The 16,577-nt window shown below is 35.8% G+C and overlaps 1 pseudogene across 1 annotated transcript; it reads right to left on the reverse strand.

Moving 5' to 3' along the window:
- Window positions 1-432: 432 nt before the first annotated feature.
- On the reverse strand, window positions 433-1,182 carry LOC308338415 (small ribosomal subunit protein eS6-like; annotated as a pseudogene). The gene has a single exon. The product of its transcript is annotated as a small ribosomal subunit protein eS6-like (transcript).
- Between the last annotated feature and the right edge of the window lie 15,395 nt (window positions 1,183-16,577).

The following is a 16,577-nucleotide window of genomic DNA, read 5'->3' on the forward strand; positions in this document are numbered from 1 at the left end:
CGCTTTCTTTTCCTTCTGTTTTATTGCTTTACTTAGACAATCTTATCCATGTCCATTTTCTTTGATCTACTAGTTTACAATGATGAGCCCAAATTTGTATTTCTATCCAGTATTTTTTTATGTGCTCTAGAATCATATATAAAAGGACATTTTGGACATCCTGTGTGTTCCTTAGACTTAGCATTTCTAAAACCAAAACCATTGACTTCCCCTCTCCCCACTGAGTGCTTCTCCTTCTGTGTTTATTCTCTCAATTTATGGCACACACTACTGACACAATGAGCCCAACAGTCAACTGTCAACTCTCTTCACTCTTGTACTTTTTTGTGAATAAGCCATAATATTAGTACTATTTATCTATCTATTTATTTTGATGTCTGATCTTATTTATTTGTTACTTTTAGAAATTCTTATTTTTGATTGGATTCAAACTTAGAGGTAGAAGATCTCAATGAGGACAACCTCCATCTCTTGGCAATCTGTTCCTGGAGTTTTTCTTTGGCCTTCCTGATTCTCCTGGTCTAAAGTTCAGCATACTCTGGAGCCTCCTCCTTATTTTTCTTAGTACACTGTTTCTTCAAAGCAATATGTTGACATTTGTGTTGGAGGATATGGGGAGTAATGAGATGCTGAATCTTGGGCACTTTGGTTTTAGGTTTCTTACCTTTTCTGTTTAGGGACTTTCTCACAACATCATGGTGGACATCTTAGTCTTTGGGGAGATTGAAAGGTTTGTGTATTCTGCTAGCTCTTTGGGGCCCCAGGCAAGAGACACAGTAGTATGTGAGTCCAGGAATATCCTTCTCCCCCCCGCCCTTTTTTTTTTTTTACAATGACCAAGTTGAGAACACTGAGATTACTTGCACAATGCAACCCTGAACAGATTTGCACTCTTTCTACAATCCCTTTGGTCTGTAGCAGGAATACCCCTTACTCAGCAGCAGGTAGACACAGCCATGGGTTAAGGCACTTTGCTTCATGGGAAGCCTTCTTTATCATTCTCATCTGTTTATCATTGCCACTACTGATTTGGACCATGTAATCCTTCAGTTCTTCACCAGAGCCATCAGCAGCAACTTCTGTGGCCATACACTTCTCAGAAAATGTATGAAGTTTATGTTCACTGTCCACTTCAATGAGATTCTGGCAGCCAGTAGCTGGGAAAGCGATGTTCAGCTTCATTCTGAAGCAGCTTTCTGCCTCTGTGGCACCACGAAAAAGAGCAATGTTAATGCTTTTTTTTTAAAATATTTATTTAGTTATTACAGACAGATATAGAGAGGGAACACAAGCATGGGAGAGCTGGAGAAGGAGAAGCAGGCTCCCTACTGAGCAGGAAGTCCAATGGGATATGGGGCTCAATCCCAGGATGCCAGGATCATGATCTGAGCCGAAGGCAGACCCTTAATGACTGAGCCATCCAAACGTCCCAGTGCTTTTTAACTAAATACTGCATTTCAGTGCCATTTTCACCTTCTCTATCCCCATTTCTACTGGCTTACTTCAGACCTCCCTCATTACTCATTTGAACCATTAACAATTCTGATTCACTCTCTCTATCTTGCCCTCCCCAATCTGTCTTCCATGAGGCAATCTGATCTTTCTGAAATGGTAATTTAAAACCATTCCCTATGCTTCCTATCTCAATGGCTGCCACAGTCCATAAAATGTGATTCAAATTTCTTACCATGGCACACACACGTTGTAACAACCAGGTACAAAAATAGTCAATATGTTCTTGTAAAATCAAATTTTGTTCTCTAACACTTCTCTGCCTTTGCCTTTCTAAAGTAAAACAGCTTTTATTTATCTTTAATCTCACTTGAAGCAGTATCTTTCAGAAAAACCTTCAAGAGTCTCTCAAGCTGACTTAGAAGGCCCTTTCCTCAGGCTGTATTAGCAGCAAATTTGTCATAAATTCCTCCACTAGACCACTCAGTGTATTGTTTTTCTCTGGCTTGCCTGCTGGTAAGCTACCTGAGTTCAGGGACTAAATATATCATTTGGTCCATTACTTAGTGTATTGTCTGTATAGTATAAATGTATAGTAATTAAGGCAATTAATGAAATTTGTTATTAAAAGAATAGTTATTAACTCTATAGTTTGTATGGATATATAAATAATATATATAACATATATAAAACTTATATTTATATAAGGAACTATGTAGAAATGTGTTTATGAATGTTATTAAATGAATAGTAAATAAAGGCAATAAGAATTTGTTTTTAAACATTTTTAAAGATGGATTACATTTTTTTAATGGAAATAAGGAGAGAGAAATTTTTCCAGATGGAAAAAGTAGTGCAGGCAGTGGCACAGGATATGTTCAAGTCCAGTGAGTTATTTGATGGGAACATGTAAGGGAAATTTTAGAGAAGATTGTAAAGAGAACCACATCACAGAGAGCCTTGAATATGTCATAACTTCTGTGATTTGAAAAAAGAAAAAACTTTGGCACAAACAGTGCTACAGAAATTTTATAGAAAGGTGTTAGCTTTAATATACCCCTGGAGGCATTAGGTAATATTTGAAATATCCACAAATAAACAGGAATACATAGTCCAGGGGTGGTTATCTGACATTTAAAAGACTATAATGTGTACTTCACCTTCCAAAGAGAACTATTACAAGTAGTTCCATTACCTGTAACCTTGATCAGCGCTACTCATTTTTTTAAGTAGCATAAAGAATGCTAGAAATATATTTTCTTTGGTAAAATGTGTCTCATTCAAAATGCATGGATGGGCATGATAAAATGAGTAGTCCCCCCACACTTGCACAGGCAAAGCATGAGAATTTAGAGACCTCAGTAGTTTTTAATCCTTTGAGCACTTTCCTGGCTTGGGTTTTCCTTCTAACCTATTTTGTCACCTGATTCCAACAACAAAGGTGGCCAGATTTTGCCACTGGAATATTATGCCATTTGCCTCAAGTGAATCTCACATGCAAGGTCATAGCTGAAGGTCCAGAAGGGAAGAAAGACCTGAGATATTATTGGTCAGATGACAAAAGATTACACAACATTGTGTTGCCAGGTTGCTGGTACGTGTATGGGAGTCTGGGACAGAGTTACTCTGGAGATGACATTCCATGCCACTGGCTTGTGGTGATGGGGGAGGGAACCTGTATTTCTCAACTATATCTATCTTTTAGAGACTGATTATCTCCCCCCAACACACACCGAATGAATAAATGAGAGAGACCAAAGTGGTTTTGGTCAGCCCACAAGTTGAGGACTTTGTATTTGTTAGAAAAAGGGAAATCATTGAAGTTTTTGAGCTATCCAATTACCTTGTTGGTTAGTACATGAAGCTTTTGAATCAAGAAAAAAAATGGTGGCTGATAGGAAATCAGCTTCAACTCTTGCTATCCTTAGTGAACTTTTCTGTATGTAGATAAACATCTAGTTTCTATAAACTGGTGTTGAGGACTTACTGCAAATCTGTAGCTACTTCTACTACAACTACTACTTCTAATCATCATCACAATAATAAATCTCAGAACAAGTATCTTTAATGTTGCCATTTGGTCTTCACAACCTTGATGCATTTGTCACTCTCTCGTGCACACTATGCAATTAATTGCTGAATAATATTTTTTGTTTTGCGTTGGAGCTTTAACATTTAGGTTATTTTAAAACCTTATTCTTTAAACTGTTATAATGACCAGAAAACATGTGTTTGTTTCTGTGTTATCCCTCTTTCATCTCTGTATTTATTATTGCTGTCTTTACTTGCTTTAGTATACTTAATTGTAGAGTGAGGGCATTAGGTACATCAACTTTGGTAGTTCTTTTCTCAAATCTTGGAAAACAATCACAAGAGCTCTGGTCTAGGAGTCGTTTTGCAGTAGTTCACCTGAGATCAATCCTCACTTTCTATTGCCTTCTTGTAATAGACCAGGAGGACTGGGCAGCAAATTAATTAAAAATAATGGTGAATGTGAATAGCTTTTCCAACTGTCTTTCTGTGGTTTGATAATTTTGATCAATGCTAAACTTCTCTTTTGAGGAGTAATGAACATAGATCTACCTCAAGACATGATTAAAATTCAGTTAAAGTTAAAACACAAACTTACTTTGTATTAAAGATATAACAAAATTTAAAATTTGTTTTACTACTTCCTGTTAGGCTTCAGATGCAGGGAGCATGGTTATACCTTTAATAAATAAGGCTATATGTTTGTCTTAAACGTATCAACCTGTTTGGAAGAAAAAGTATCTGGAAAAGATGTTAATTTTCCAGTCTCTGACAAGCTGTCTACCAAATGACTTTCCTGTGACAATAAATAGGTTTTGGTTGACATGTTTATTTACATACATTTAATACACCTTGTATTGAAAGGAGACAAATAATAACTTGACTCACTGCCAGATTACTTTACTCTATGCAGATAAGAATATAAATTCAAGACCTCTAATACATAATGGCACTAATCTTGTACTAGTGAATAAAACCGCCAAAATTCTCTACACCTTACCTTCCATTTGTTGTTCATGTACGGGGGATAGTGTTCTTTTCCCCTCCTTTTGAAGGGACTAGAGTAACTCCTTTTGAATAAGTAGAGAACACAAAGTGTGATAATATTCTGAAATTTATTGCACAGTAAATTTTCTCTTTCACAAAGTTGCAAATAATAAATTTATGAGAATGTGATTATGGGAGGATATTTTTTCCCTTTTTCATATCTCACTGTACTTTATTTTGGAAGAGTTATTCTGGGTTTTTGATCTTTTACAATTCATCTCTCTTCTAAAATCAGCATCAGTATCTTAAAATGTACATTACTAATTGTTTTAAATTTTTCATAAACTTGTTGTCTTAAATATATGGGTTGCTTTTATACTTCATATCAAAATAATCTGAGTAGGCACTTAAATTTAACATATTTGGGACTTTGTGAAGATGAATTTTAGATTCTTAAAATTTTTGTTTGACAGCAGTTTCAGGATTGGCTGAAATATTTCTCTAATAGCAAAAGAGTAGTACTTCAATGGTGTGTCTTGTAAGTGATGAATATTAAATTAACTTCTATAATAAGCCTTACTTTTTGTTGAGTATAAAAAAGAAAGGAGGTTCTGGGTTACTGTTTCTGGAAAAATGGGGAGGGTAGACAGTGTTAACACTGCCCAAAGCAACTTTCATATCTACCACCTTGCTTTCATTATATTTAGACTCTAAATATGAGGTGAAAGTTTAAACAAGTGACTCAAATTGACTACTGGAGACCAGTAAGATCAGTATAGATAATAAAAGCCCTACTACTATAGTAATTCTATTATATCAATGCCTTTTGGCAAACTTATTAATTAGTACCCTATTATGTTTTTATATTCCTTGAGATATGAATAATCATAGAAAGATCAATTGCAAAGTTAAAGAAAAAGTGAAATTAGTCACCTTTGGTTGCAGGACATTTGATTTTGGTGGGATATCAGCATTCTGCTTTGTGTCTGAAAAGTTAGTATGACTGTTTATAAGGCAGCATATATTCTTCAGTCCATATACACCAATGGCTTCCTTCACATCCTACCTGAGACATTTCTCTGAAATCTTTTTCAGTTCAAACCACTGGAGTGGGGCCATCTTAACCAACATATATGTTGATTATACATATATGTTGTGTATATATATATATATATATGTGTGTGTGTATGGTTATACGTATATGTGTGTGTGTGTGTGTATACACACACACACACACACACACACACACACACACATCATTAGTTTATGACTGTTCACGTTAGCACACAAATACTAATTCAGTGACTTTTTTCCCCCCACCAGAAAATTGGACAACCTATAAGAAGTTTAAGCACTTAGGGAGCCTTTCTTGAAATTAAAGTTAACTTAGGAAAGTATATCATTAGAATTCTGAAAAACAACATGAATTTATTGGAGAAGTTTCAACTATAACTTTAATTTTTTTTAAAGATTATTTATTTATTTATTTGACAGACAGAGACCACAAGTAGGCAGAGAGGCAGGCAGAGAGAGGAGGAAGCAGACTCCCTGCTGAGCAGAGAGCCTGATGCGGGGCCCGATCCCAGGACCCCAGGATCATGACCTGAGCCAAAGGCCGAGGCCTTAACCCACTGAGCCACCCAGGTGCCCCTCAACTATAACTTTAGTCTCAATTCACATTAATAGAAAATAAAATTCATAGACAAACCAGGCAGGATGCAATTTAAATACATTTGATCCCAAAACTGAGGCTCATTTTCAGTTGGTGGCCTCATCTGAACTCTGTAATTTTCTCTTGCCACTTAATGGCTATATGGAATCCTGGCAGCTGCCTTGTATCACAATTGTGAGCTGTCAAGGTAAGTAAAAGTAGGTATGAAACTTGATAACTCTGGTCAGTTATAGGAACAGTTCTCTAGCTGCAATTATGTAGTGAGCAAAGAGTCCACAACATTAATTCAAAAGGTCCAGTCTAGATTATTAGAGACTCTCAGTCCTGTGGGGGAATTCTTATGTTACTGAGTAGGCTTCTGAGCTCATATTTATCCAATACGACAGTGCTTTCATCTTGAATTTTTCATAGTGCATCTCCATTTAGGCTGACAAACACACACAAAAGATCCATCTTCACAGTAATCAAAGTAATCATGCCTGGCTTTTTCTGCTTTGCAGTGCCATAGATCATTTTGCTACGTCCACTACTGACAAGTGCAGGTATTAAACTGTGAAAATTAAAACTGTATGGTAGACCCAAAAGAAAGTCAGAAAAAGCTTTGAATGACATTGTCTGGCATTTGCAACACTGTGCAAAATTTCTTGAAAGGAGTATAAACATGGAATGAACATGGACAAAATTGACATTTGGCTGCCTGAGAAAATCTTTTGTTTCTGTTGCAACTTAATAGCAGGGCAGATTTAAAAAATATGTATTTCTATGTATTTAGGCATGCATTTAAAACACACCTACCTTCATAAATCTCTTAAAACATAGTTACATGTACCTTTTAAACCTCTACTGATACTTTGATCTAATAATCAATGGAGGGATTTCACTGATCAGCCTGAAGTTAGTTTGAAGCTTTGTAAGGACATGTGAAATCCTTTAGGCTCTCAGCTTTGCTGGTCTTTAGTAACATAGGACTGCTGTTTGCAGATTATTCCCATCTACATACCTCCCATTCCTGCTATACAAGAACATCAATATCCCACTCGAGTTATTTATTTCTTTGTTTTATAGTGAAATTTTCTCTTTATTTTTTTAGACTTTTGCTTCAGACCATTTAAAAGAAAACATTTTGTAAAAATAATAGAGCCACATGAGCTTTCTGTATTTTAAAATAGATTATTAGTTTTTCCTGTGGCTCATATGAGGTTGTGGTAGCAGGTAGAGCACAAAAGTAGATTAACTTTATTTAGTCATTTTTTTAGGAAGTATTTAACATTTTTTATTGTTGTGTTTGTATGCAAAGAGTAATTATAAATGAAAAAATGATTTTTTGTGTCATGTGAAAATTCATTGTAGGTAATCATTTTAGTTTTATAGAATATAAATGTTTTAGGATGCTATATGCCAAGTTAAGTGTTATGACATACCATGGTATGGGACTTCTAAATAAGAATTTATATGGTGACACCAGTCCTCCACTTAGAATACATTAAGTATTCAAATATTTCATTTAAGGAATGAGGAACTTTTCTATCATTTACATCTAAGAATTAGGAAAATTGATAAAATATTTTTCTTAAATTTTAAAAATTATCTCAGTTTTTCACACCGCATCTGCCAGGAAATCTTTTTAGACTTTGTCTCCTTTTCTATTGAAATAACTCTGTCATCTCCAGTGCTTCCTCGGATTTTGACTGGAAGACTTTAAGATGTTTCATTAACATAGTTCCTCACTTAAGACTTGTTATTGGACTGTTTACTCTTCTGCTGTTCTGACCCAGATTTTCTGCTAGTATGTTTGATGGAAAATCCACCGGAGTCAATAAGGAGTGATAAAGGTACTTTGCTGCCACTCTGCCCCAGATGCCATATCCATCAGCTCACAGAGGCCAAGGAAGACCAATGAGGCCATATCAATATGGATCACATGGGAAAATGAGTCTCAAAATTGTGGTTTCCCTGACTTTGAGATTTTTAATGAAAGAGCTCTATTTTACTTACAGCTGCTGGTTTTTTTTTTAATAACTGAATAATTTCATTATAATGGTACACTCAGAAGGTAGATTTCAGAGAGGTAATGCAATGATGAGTAGAAAAGAAATAAGGATGGGTAGAACAAACCGACTTCTCAGTGGCTTATTGGGTTAAAAAAAAAAAAAAGCCAAGAAAAGGGAATAACCGAAATTTATAAAAGAAGGTATGGTCAAGAAGAGAGGAGCAAAATGAGACTCAGAGAACTTAAGCTGTTTTGTCAGAGCCACCCAGCTAGAGATGAACCAAGTATTTTCCATCACAATGTGCTGGCTTTTTGCATTGGCATTAAACTGGTTTCTGTAACTTAAAGATTTTTGACATTCATCCTAGTCTATTCAGGCTACTATTAACAAAATACTATAGGTTGGATAGCTTATAAACACAGAAATTTCTTGGTCCCAGTTCTGGAGATGGGGAAGTCCAAGCTCGAGTTGCCAGCAGATTCGTTTTCTGGTGAAGGTTCTCTTCCTGATTCATAGAGAGCTCTTTTTGTGTGTCCTCATAGTGGAAGGAACAAGGAGGTCTCTCAGGGTTTGTTTATAAGGACACTAATCCCATTCAAGAGGACTCCATCCTCAAGACGCAATCACCCCCCAAAAGCCCCATTTCCCAATACCATCACACTGGGATTAGGATTTCAACATATAAATGTGAGACATAAACAGTCTATAGCAGCATTCCAGTTCTAGAGAGAGATTTTACCTAAAGTTAGTTCAATGAGAAAGTATATGTAATACAGACAAAGCCACCATTGTAAGCAAGAAAGGCAAATACCCAAGTAATTATTGCTGGGAGGGATCTATAAGCCAAATTGTTCATGTGAATATTAGCACCACATACTGGCTTGGGGTATAGGATTTTATTGCCAGCATAGGGACAAAAAGTGAGATTCTAAGTCTGTGTGAGTAGAAACCGAAACCAAGCTCCCTACATTGAGCTAAGAATCCTAATGTACTACTTTTTCTGTGAAATGGGGACTAGGAAAAGTGCCCATCAACCCTGAAAAACATTGTCACCAATACAAACTGGAACACTAAGCAGGTGCCAAGTAATGGTATGGAGTCTAATCTTACACAACGTATGTAGGGGTTTCCTCCTGGAGAAACACGAAATTCGCCCAGGTTCTTTGAAAAGTTTGTAACCCTGAGAAGTACAAATGCTACATACAAACTGAGACACTTCTGATTCAAAGAGAACCACATGCATCGTAAGATTACCATAAAAAATCACAACTCCTACTGATGAAGTTCTAGAACCTAGGTGAGGTTCGGTGGGCTGAGGTCTGGAGCCGATGACCAAGAAAGAATTCTTGAGACATCATTGGTGCAAAATGGTGGTTTATTAAAGCATGGGGACAGGACCCGTGGGCAGGAAGAGCTGCTGCCCCGGGTTGTGAGTGATGGCAGGTTATGTACCCTGTGGTTGGGGGAAGGTGAGGGAAAGGGAGGTTTCAACGGAGCTTTCATATGCTAAAGAGGGCCTACAAGGTGCCAGGATACTTGATCAATGTTGTCTTTTGGCAAGCCATTAACATCAAGATAGTTGGGAGATTCCTGTCTTGCAGGATTGTGATCTCTGCAAGTTAACTATTTGTTTCTCATCTATGGCGGTCACAGGTGCCTGAGGAATGCCACACACATCACCGAGGGGACCAGATGAAGAGGGGGTACAAGGTGCCAGCTTTTGCTTTGTCCTCAGCCAGCCTCCTGCTCCCTCATCACTACCAGGGAACAAACTGCTGTGGGTGAGAACTAGCTGATATAAAAATAGGAGGTTGATACTCTAAGAATTCAACTTCTGAAGGTTTAAATCAAGTATATTTGAAATGATCAAAGAGACAGGAAACACATCATTAAATAAGAATGAGACTGTATTGGGGTGCCTGGGTGGCTCAGTGGGTTAAGCCTCTGCCTTCGGCTCAGGTCATGATCTCAGGGTCCTGGGATCCTGGGATGGAGCCCCTGCATCAGGCTCTCTGCTCAGCAGGGAGCCTGCTTTGCTCCCCCCCACCCCCCCCCCTCTCTGCCTACTTGCGATCTCTGTCTGTCAAATAAATAAATAAAATCTTTAAAAAAAAAAAAAAGAATGAGACTGTATTAAAATAGAATTTCTTTTAAAATCACAAATTTTAAACATTAGATTATTGAGAGCTTAGTAAATCATTAGTGAGCTTCATTAATGGGAGTATATATGTGATGAAATCATTGCATATGGATCAGTGAGAAAAATAAATAAATATGAAAGAGAATTTCATAAATAAATTAGCATTTATTTGATAAATAAAGTCAAATTCCAACTTTTGTCTATTAAAATTCCCTGCAGAAGTAGGGAATTAAGAAACTGATAAAGATGCAGAATTCTATGATAATTTGATGAAATTTTTGCAGAACTGAAGAACATGCATGATCAGATTGAATTTTTATACTAATCTACAAGTACACAGATAAAAAAAGGAAAGACTGAGTTTACTGCTCACAGAGACTCACCGAAAATTCTCCCAAAATATATACTTCAACAATCAAAAACCAAAACAAAACAGATGAAGAAAATACAAAGCAATTGTACACAAAGAAAGTGGTAAACATTGTTGCATCTTGATAGGTATTTATTAGAATTAAAGGGAATCCCATTGACAACTTTGGTGAAATTTAAAAAAAAGAAAATCATTAAATACTAGATTTCAAAAGTATAGAGGATGAAAATGGTATGGAATTGCATTGTTGGGGAAAGCTGGCCAAGATAGTTAATCACTTTTTTTTAAAGTTTTTATTTTAATTGCAGAATCATTTCTGCCTTTTAAGAGAGAAGTGTGGATGTTAAACACCTAAAGGTAATCCTAAAACTGTACTATTTTAATTTCAAACCAGAGAAAGCCAACATGAAAATTAGGAAAATGCAATCTGTCCAACAGTGGGCAGAAAAAAGAGACATATGAAAGTCAAACAAAAATATGGCAAATTAGCACCCACAAAATTAAGTCATAGAAACTATTTTACAATATCAATCATAATATATGAACCAATATTGTATTCATAATTTAAGGCAGAGATGTTCTGAATGAATAACAATCACCCAACAATGTGGAAAGTATAAAGAACATAAATGTTTCTGAAAAAGAGGCTGGTGTAGAAAATTGTAGTACATTTATAAGATGTGTATCAACATAGATAAACCTTTGAAACTATTTAGAAGGAGAGAGGTGAGATGAGAAAGTTATATAGCTTAATATGACCATGAATAAAATTCCAAGTACACACAGTGGCTTGCACAGCTCACATTATATGGCCCTTGACTATTTCCATCTCTTCAAACTTATCTCTTACCATTCTCTCCTTCAATTATTCTGACCTTTTCACAACTGACCTTTTTTTGCAGTGTCTGAAAAAGTGTGTCTCCGTGTCAGGGCCTTTCAGTCTGCCTGAGATGTTCTTCTTCAGATCTACGTGACTTGCTTCTTTACTTCATTGAGGTCTCTGCTCAAAATCAGCCCTTCAGAGAGGCTTTTCCTCACCCCTCTCTGTAAAGTGGCATCCCCTGTAGTGCTGTATCCATTTATCCTTCCCATGACATTTAATTAGATACTTACTTGTTTAATTCATATATTTTAAAATCATTTTATTCAACTATGATTGACATATAGTTGTACAGTTGTATGAGGTGTACATTTTTAATTATATACGTTGGTAAGTTTGGAGACAAGTGTAAGCCATGAAACTGTCACCATAATCTATGTCATAAACATACTCATTACCACCAAATGCCTCCTCCTGCCCTATTTATTTATTATTTGTGATAAAGAATACAATCTAGTATCTATTGTCTTAGCAAATCTTTTTATCTTAGCAAATTTTAAAGTTTCCAATACAGTGTTATTAACTAGAGGCACTGTGGTGTAAAGGAGGTCTCCAGGATGTATTCATCTTCCACAACTGAAACTTTGTACCCTTGGCTAAGATTTCCCAATGTTCCCTCCCCCCGCCCAGTCCCTGGCAATGACCATTCTACTCTCTGCTTCTATGAGTTTGAGAATTTTCAATTTCTCATATAAGTAGTATCATGTGATATTTGTCCTCCTGTGTTTCACTTATTTCCTGTAGTATAATGTCCTCCAAGTTCATCCATCTTGTTCCAAATGGCAGAGTTTGCCCCTTCCCCACAGCCTTTTTAAGGCTGAGTAATATTTCATTACATATATATATACACACATATATACACGTATATATGTATACACACACACATCAATCACACTTAATTCCTCCATTGATGGGAATTTGAGTTTCTTTCATATCATGGCTATTATGTTTACTGCTGCAAAGTGAGAATAGGAATGTACATATCTCTTTGAGATGCTGATTTCAATTCCTTTGGATACAGTATATACCCAGAAGTGACATTGTTGGATCATATGGTAGCTCTATTTTTAATTTTTTGAGGAATCTCTGTACTGTTTTCCACAGTGGCTGCACCAGTGTATATTCTCAGCAGCTCTGCACAATGATTCCCTTTTTCCCATATTATTACCAATGTTTGTTATCTTTTTGTGCATTTGTGGATAATATGCACCCCTAATTGGTGCGTGGTGATAGCTCATTGTGATTTTGATTTGCATTCCCCTGGTAATTAGTGATGTTGAACACCTTTTCATATACCTGTTGGCCAATTGTATGTCTTCTTTGAAGTAATGTCTATTCACTTCCTTTGCCCGTTTTAAGATAAGGTTATTTATTTATTTATTTATTTTTATTTTTTATTTTTTAGCTATTTAAATTTTCTGCATTAAGTCATAGGAGTTTCTTGTATGTTTTAGAAATGAGCCCTTTATCATATATATAGTTTGCATATATTTTCTTCCATTATGTAGGCTGCCCTTTTATCCTGTTTGTTGTTTACTTTTGGTGTGCTTTATAGTTTGAGGTAAGCCTGTCAATTTTTTGCTTTTGTTGTCCATGCTTTCGTATTTATAAAATAATGCCAAAGATGATGCCAGAAGGCTTTTTTACTATGTTTTCTTCTTGGAGTTTTATGGTTTCCGGTATAATTTTGAAGTATTTAATCCATTCTTTTTTTTTTTTTTTTAAAGATTTTATTTATTTATTTGACAGAGAGAGATCACAGTAGACAGAGAGGCAGGCAGAGAGAGAGAGAGAGAGGGAAGCAGGCTCCCTGCTGAGCAGAGAGCCCAATGCGGGACTTGATCCCAGGACCCTGAGATCATGACCTGAGCCGAAGGCAGTGGCTTAACCCACTGAGCCACCCAGGCGCCCCTATTTAATCCATTCTTAATTTATTTTTGTGTGTGATATTAGAGTCTAATTTCTTTCTTTTGCTTATGGATATCTAGTTTCATAGCATTGTTTTTTGAAGATACTATCTTTCCCCAATGTATATTTTTGCTACCCTGGTGAAAGATAAGTTATCATATATGATGGCTCAATTTCTGGACTCTCGTTCTATTTCATTGGTCTATATGTCTGTTTTATGTCAGTGACATATTGTGATTACTATACATTTTTTGTTTATTACTAGATATTTTATTCTTTTAATTCTGTTAAATTGGGTTATTTTCTTAATTTTCTCTTCAGATAGTTTTTCATTAGTGTATAAAAATATAACTTTTTCTGTTTATTGTTATCATGCAACTTTGCTGAATTTTATTAAACTTTGCTAAGTTATTGGTTCTAATTGTGCGTGTGGTGTGTGTGTTTAGTTTTTAGGGCTTTTTTTACATATAAGATCATGTCATCTGTAAACAGAGCCAATTTAACATCTTTCTTTTTGATTAGGATGCATTTTATTTCTGTTTCTTGACTAATTGCTATGGCAAGGTCTTCCAGGAATATGTTGACTTAAAGTGGCAAAAATGGGCATCCTTGCCTTATTCCAGATCTTAGAGAAAACGCTGTCAGCTTTTTACTATTGTGTATGTTGTTAGCTGTGGGCTTGTCATCTATGGTCTGATCATACAAGGTATGATCCTTGTAATGTATTGTTAAATTCAGTTGACTAATATTTTATTGAGGATTTTTACATCTGTGTACATCAGTGATATTGGCCTATAATTTTATTTTATTTTTTTAGTATTCTTATCTGTCTTTAGTATAAAGGTAACAGCAGTCTACGCCAATAGAGTCTGACACGTAGTAAGTATTAAATTAAAATATAATTATAATTACCATTATCACTGTCATTACTATTGATAATAGCTGACTAGTCCCTTCCATAAAATAACCAAAAACACATGGACAAGCAAAATTGTAGGTCTGAAATTCACGTACACCAAAAATAAAAAAAAACCCACAATGGATTACTCACTCTCCATTTGGGTCCTTAGAAAAGTTAATGTCCATTTAAAAAGGAAATACCTGGGGCGCCTGGGTGGCTCAGTGGGTTAAGCCTCTGCCTTCAACTCAGGTCATGATCTCAGGGTCCTGGGATTGAGCCACGCATCAGGCTCTCTGTTCAGCGGGAAGCCAGCTTCTCCCCACTCTGCTTGCCTCTCTGCCTACTTGTGATCTCTCTGTCAAATAAATAAAATAAAAAATCTTAAAAAAAAAAAAAGGAAATACCTGGTGAAAACCTCAAATTTTTAAATAAATAAAGTTAGTGGGTAATTTCTTATACTGGAAAGGGTCATCATGGGAAAGTTTATGCATTTTAACAGTGCAATTGCATACTGTTGAAAAGGTGCACTTAATTCTTATATTTCTTTCTTTTGTTTTTTTTAAGATTTTATTTATTTGACACAGAGAGAGACACAGTGAGAGCGAGAAGACAAAACGGGGAAGTGGGAGAGGGAAAAACAGTCTTCCTATCTTCCTGTGGAACAGGGAGCCTAATGCAGGGCTCAATCCCAAAACCCTGCGGTCATGACTTGAGCTTAATGACTGAGCCACCCAGGTGCCCCAATCTCTTATCTATTATCATGATTATGATAATAGCTTCTTTCAAATTTCAAGCAACACATTTAGGTCCACTGAGTTAAATGGGATGCTGAATTATAGGAATTTATTCAATACCATCAAAGGTACTTTTCTTAATCTCTCAGAAGACTGATCCCTGTGTTTGGCATTGCATAATGGTGGCTGAGTTAATTAATTATCTGGGAAAATTTCTCACTGTAGTGCCTTGTCAGCCAATTTTAACTTTATTAATGACATGATTTATAACTAAATGTTGTATCAATGAGAATGCCCTTAATAGGATGAAGATATATTTCTAAATTTTTACACCTGAATATTGAGATTTCAGTTCATTGAGATGTAACATTGTTATCATAATGTATATACATTTTCTTTAAACTCCATGTCTGCTTTAATGGCGTTTTAAAGGGTCCTATGTGAAGGAAGCTTAAGGTGCTTAAAAAAAATTACCTATTTGGAGTCATATGACTTTTGATGATCAACTTTTCTTCCTGTATATACTTTTAAAATGCACATTAAGTATTTATTGAATATATAACACCGTGTGTATAACACTGTCCTAAAAGAAATATAAACATAAATGTAGACACGTATCCATATGTGTGTGTATATGTGTATCAGGAATGGAGGTGACAGGAAAACCCCCGAAATGATGAAAAGTAGTAGAGATTCATGGAGAAGAGAATGTGAGTGAAGATACCCCAGTCTTTGACAGAACTTGGGTTTAACCCATTCTAAGGACCCAAACTGTTCAAATTGTTCCGCCAGTTTTAAACCATAGAGTAATTTTAAATATTTCAGATTGTTGTCGATCTGCTTGTGTCTAAGGATGGGAGAGAGATCTGGGTAAAGAAAATGCTTTTAAATTTTGTGCTAGTAATGATTAAAAGTAGGTACTCAAGATGACAACCAATACGTATTTAAAAATAAGGAAACATTAATGGACATATTTATGCACAAAAATATGGACAAAATGTAGCCAGTAGCTATACCTTTATTTATTGTGAGTAAACTGTTGAGACCAAGAAGCTCAATTTTTGGCGCAGGTCATTAGCTGAGTTTGCACTTGGTTTAATGACTCCTAGGTGCTGAAAGCCAACCATTCTCCAGAAGTACTCTTTTACAAAGAGCTGCCTGAAGGAGGCTGAAGTTGATCACAGTACAGTTATTGATCAGTTGAACATCTTCATTCATTACTTCATTTATTATTTATTTATTTATTTGGCTACAGACTCGTTCAGCAAGTAAATGGAGTCGGGCAATAAGATACAGTGGAATCAGCAAGGAATGATTCCATCATTCATTCTTCATATTTAACGTGCATATCATATGGCAGGCACTGGCATTGTGATGATAAGTTATGCTTCTTCCCCTTCAAGCAGGCCATGAAGAGACAACTGATATATAAACACACATTTGAAAAAATGGGGTGAGAGCTAGAGTAGTTATGCTTTTGTATAATGCAGTGGGGTCTCAGTGGGAGGAGG

The sequence above is a fragment of the Martes martes genome, assembly GCF_963455335.1.
Source record: "Martes martes genome assembly, chromosome: 2".
Taxonomy (NCBI): Eukaryota; Metazoa; Chordata; class Mammalia; order Carnivora; family Mustelidae; genus Martes; species Martes martes.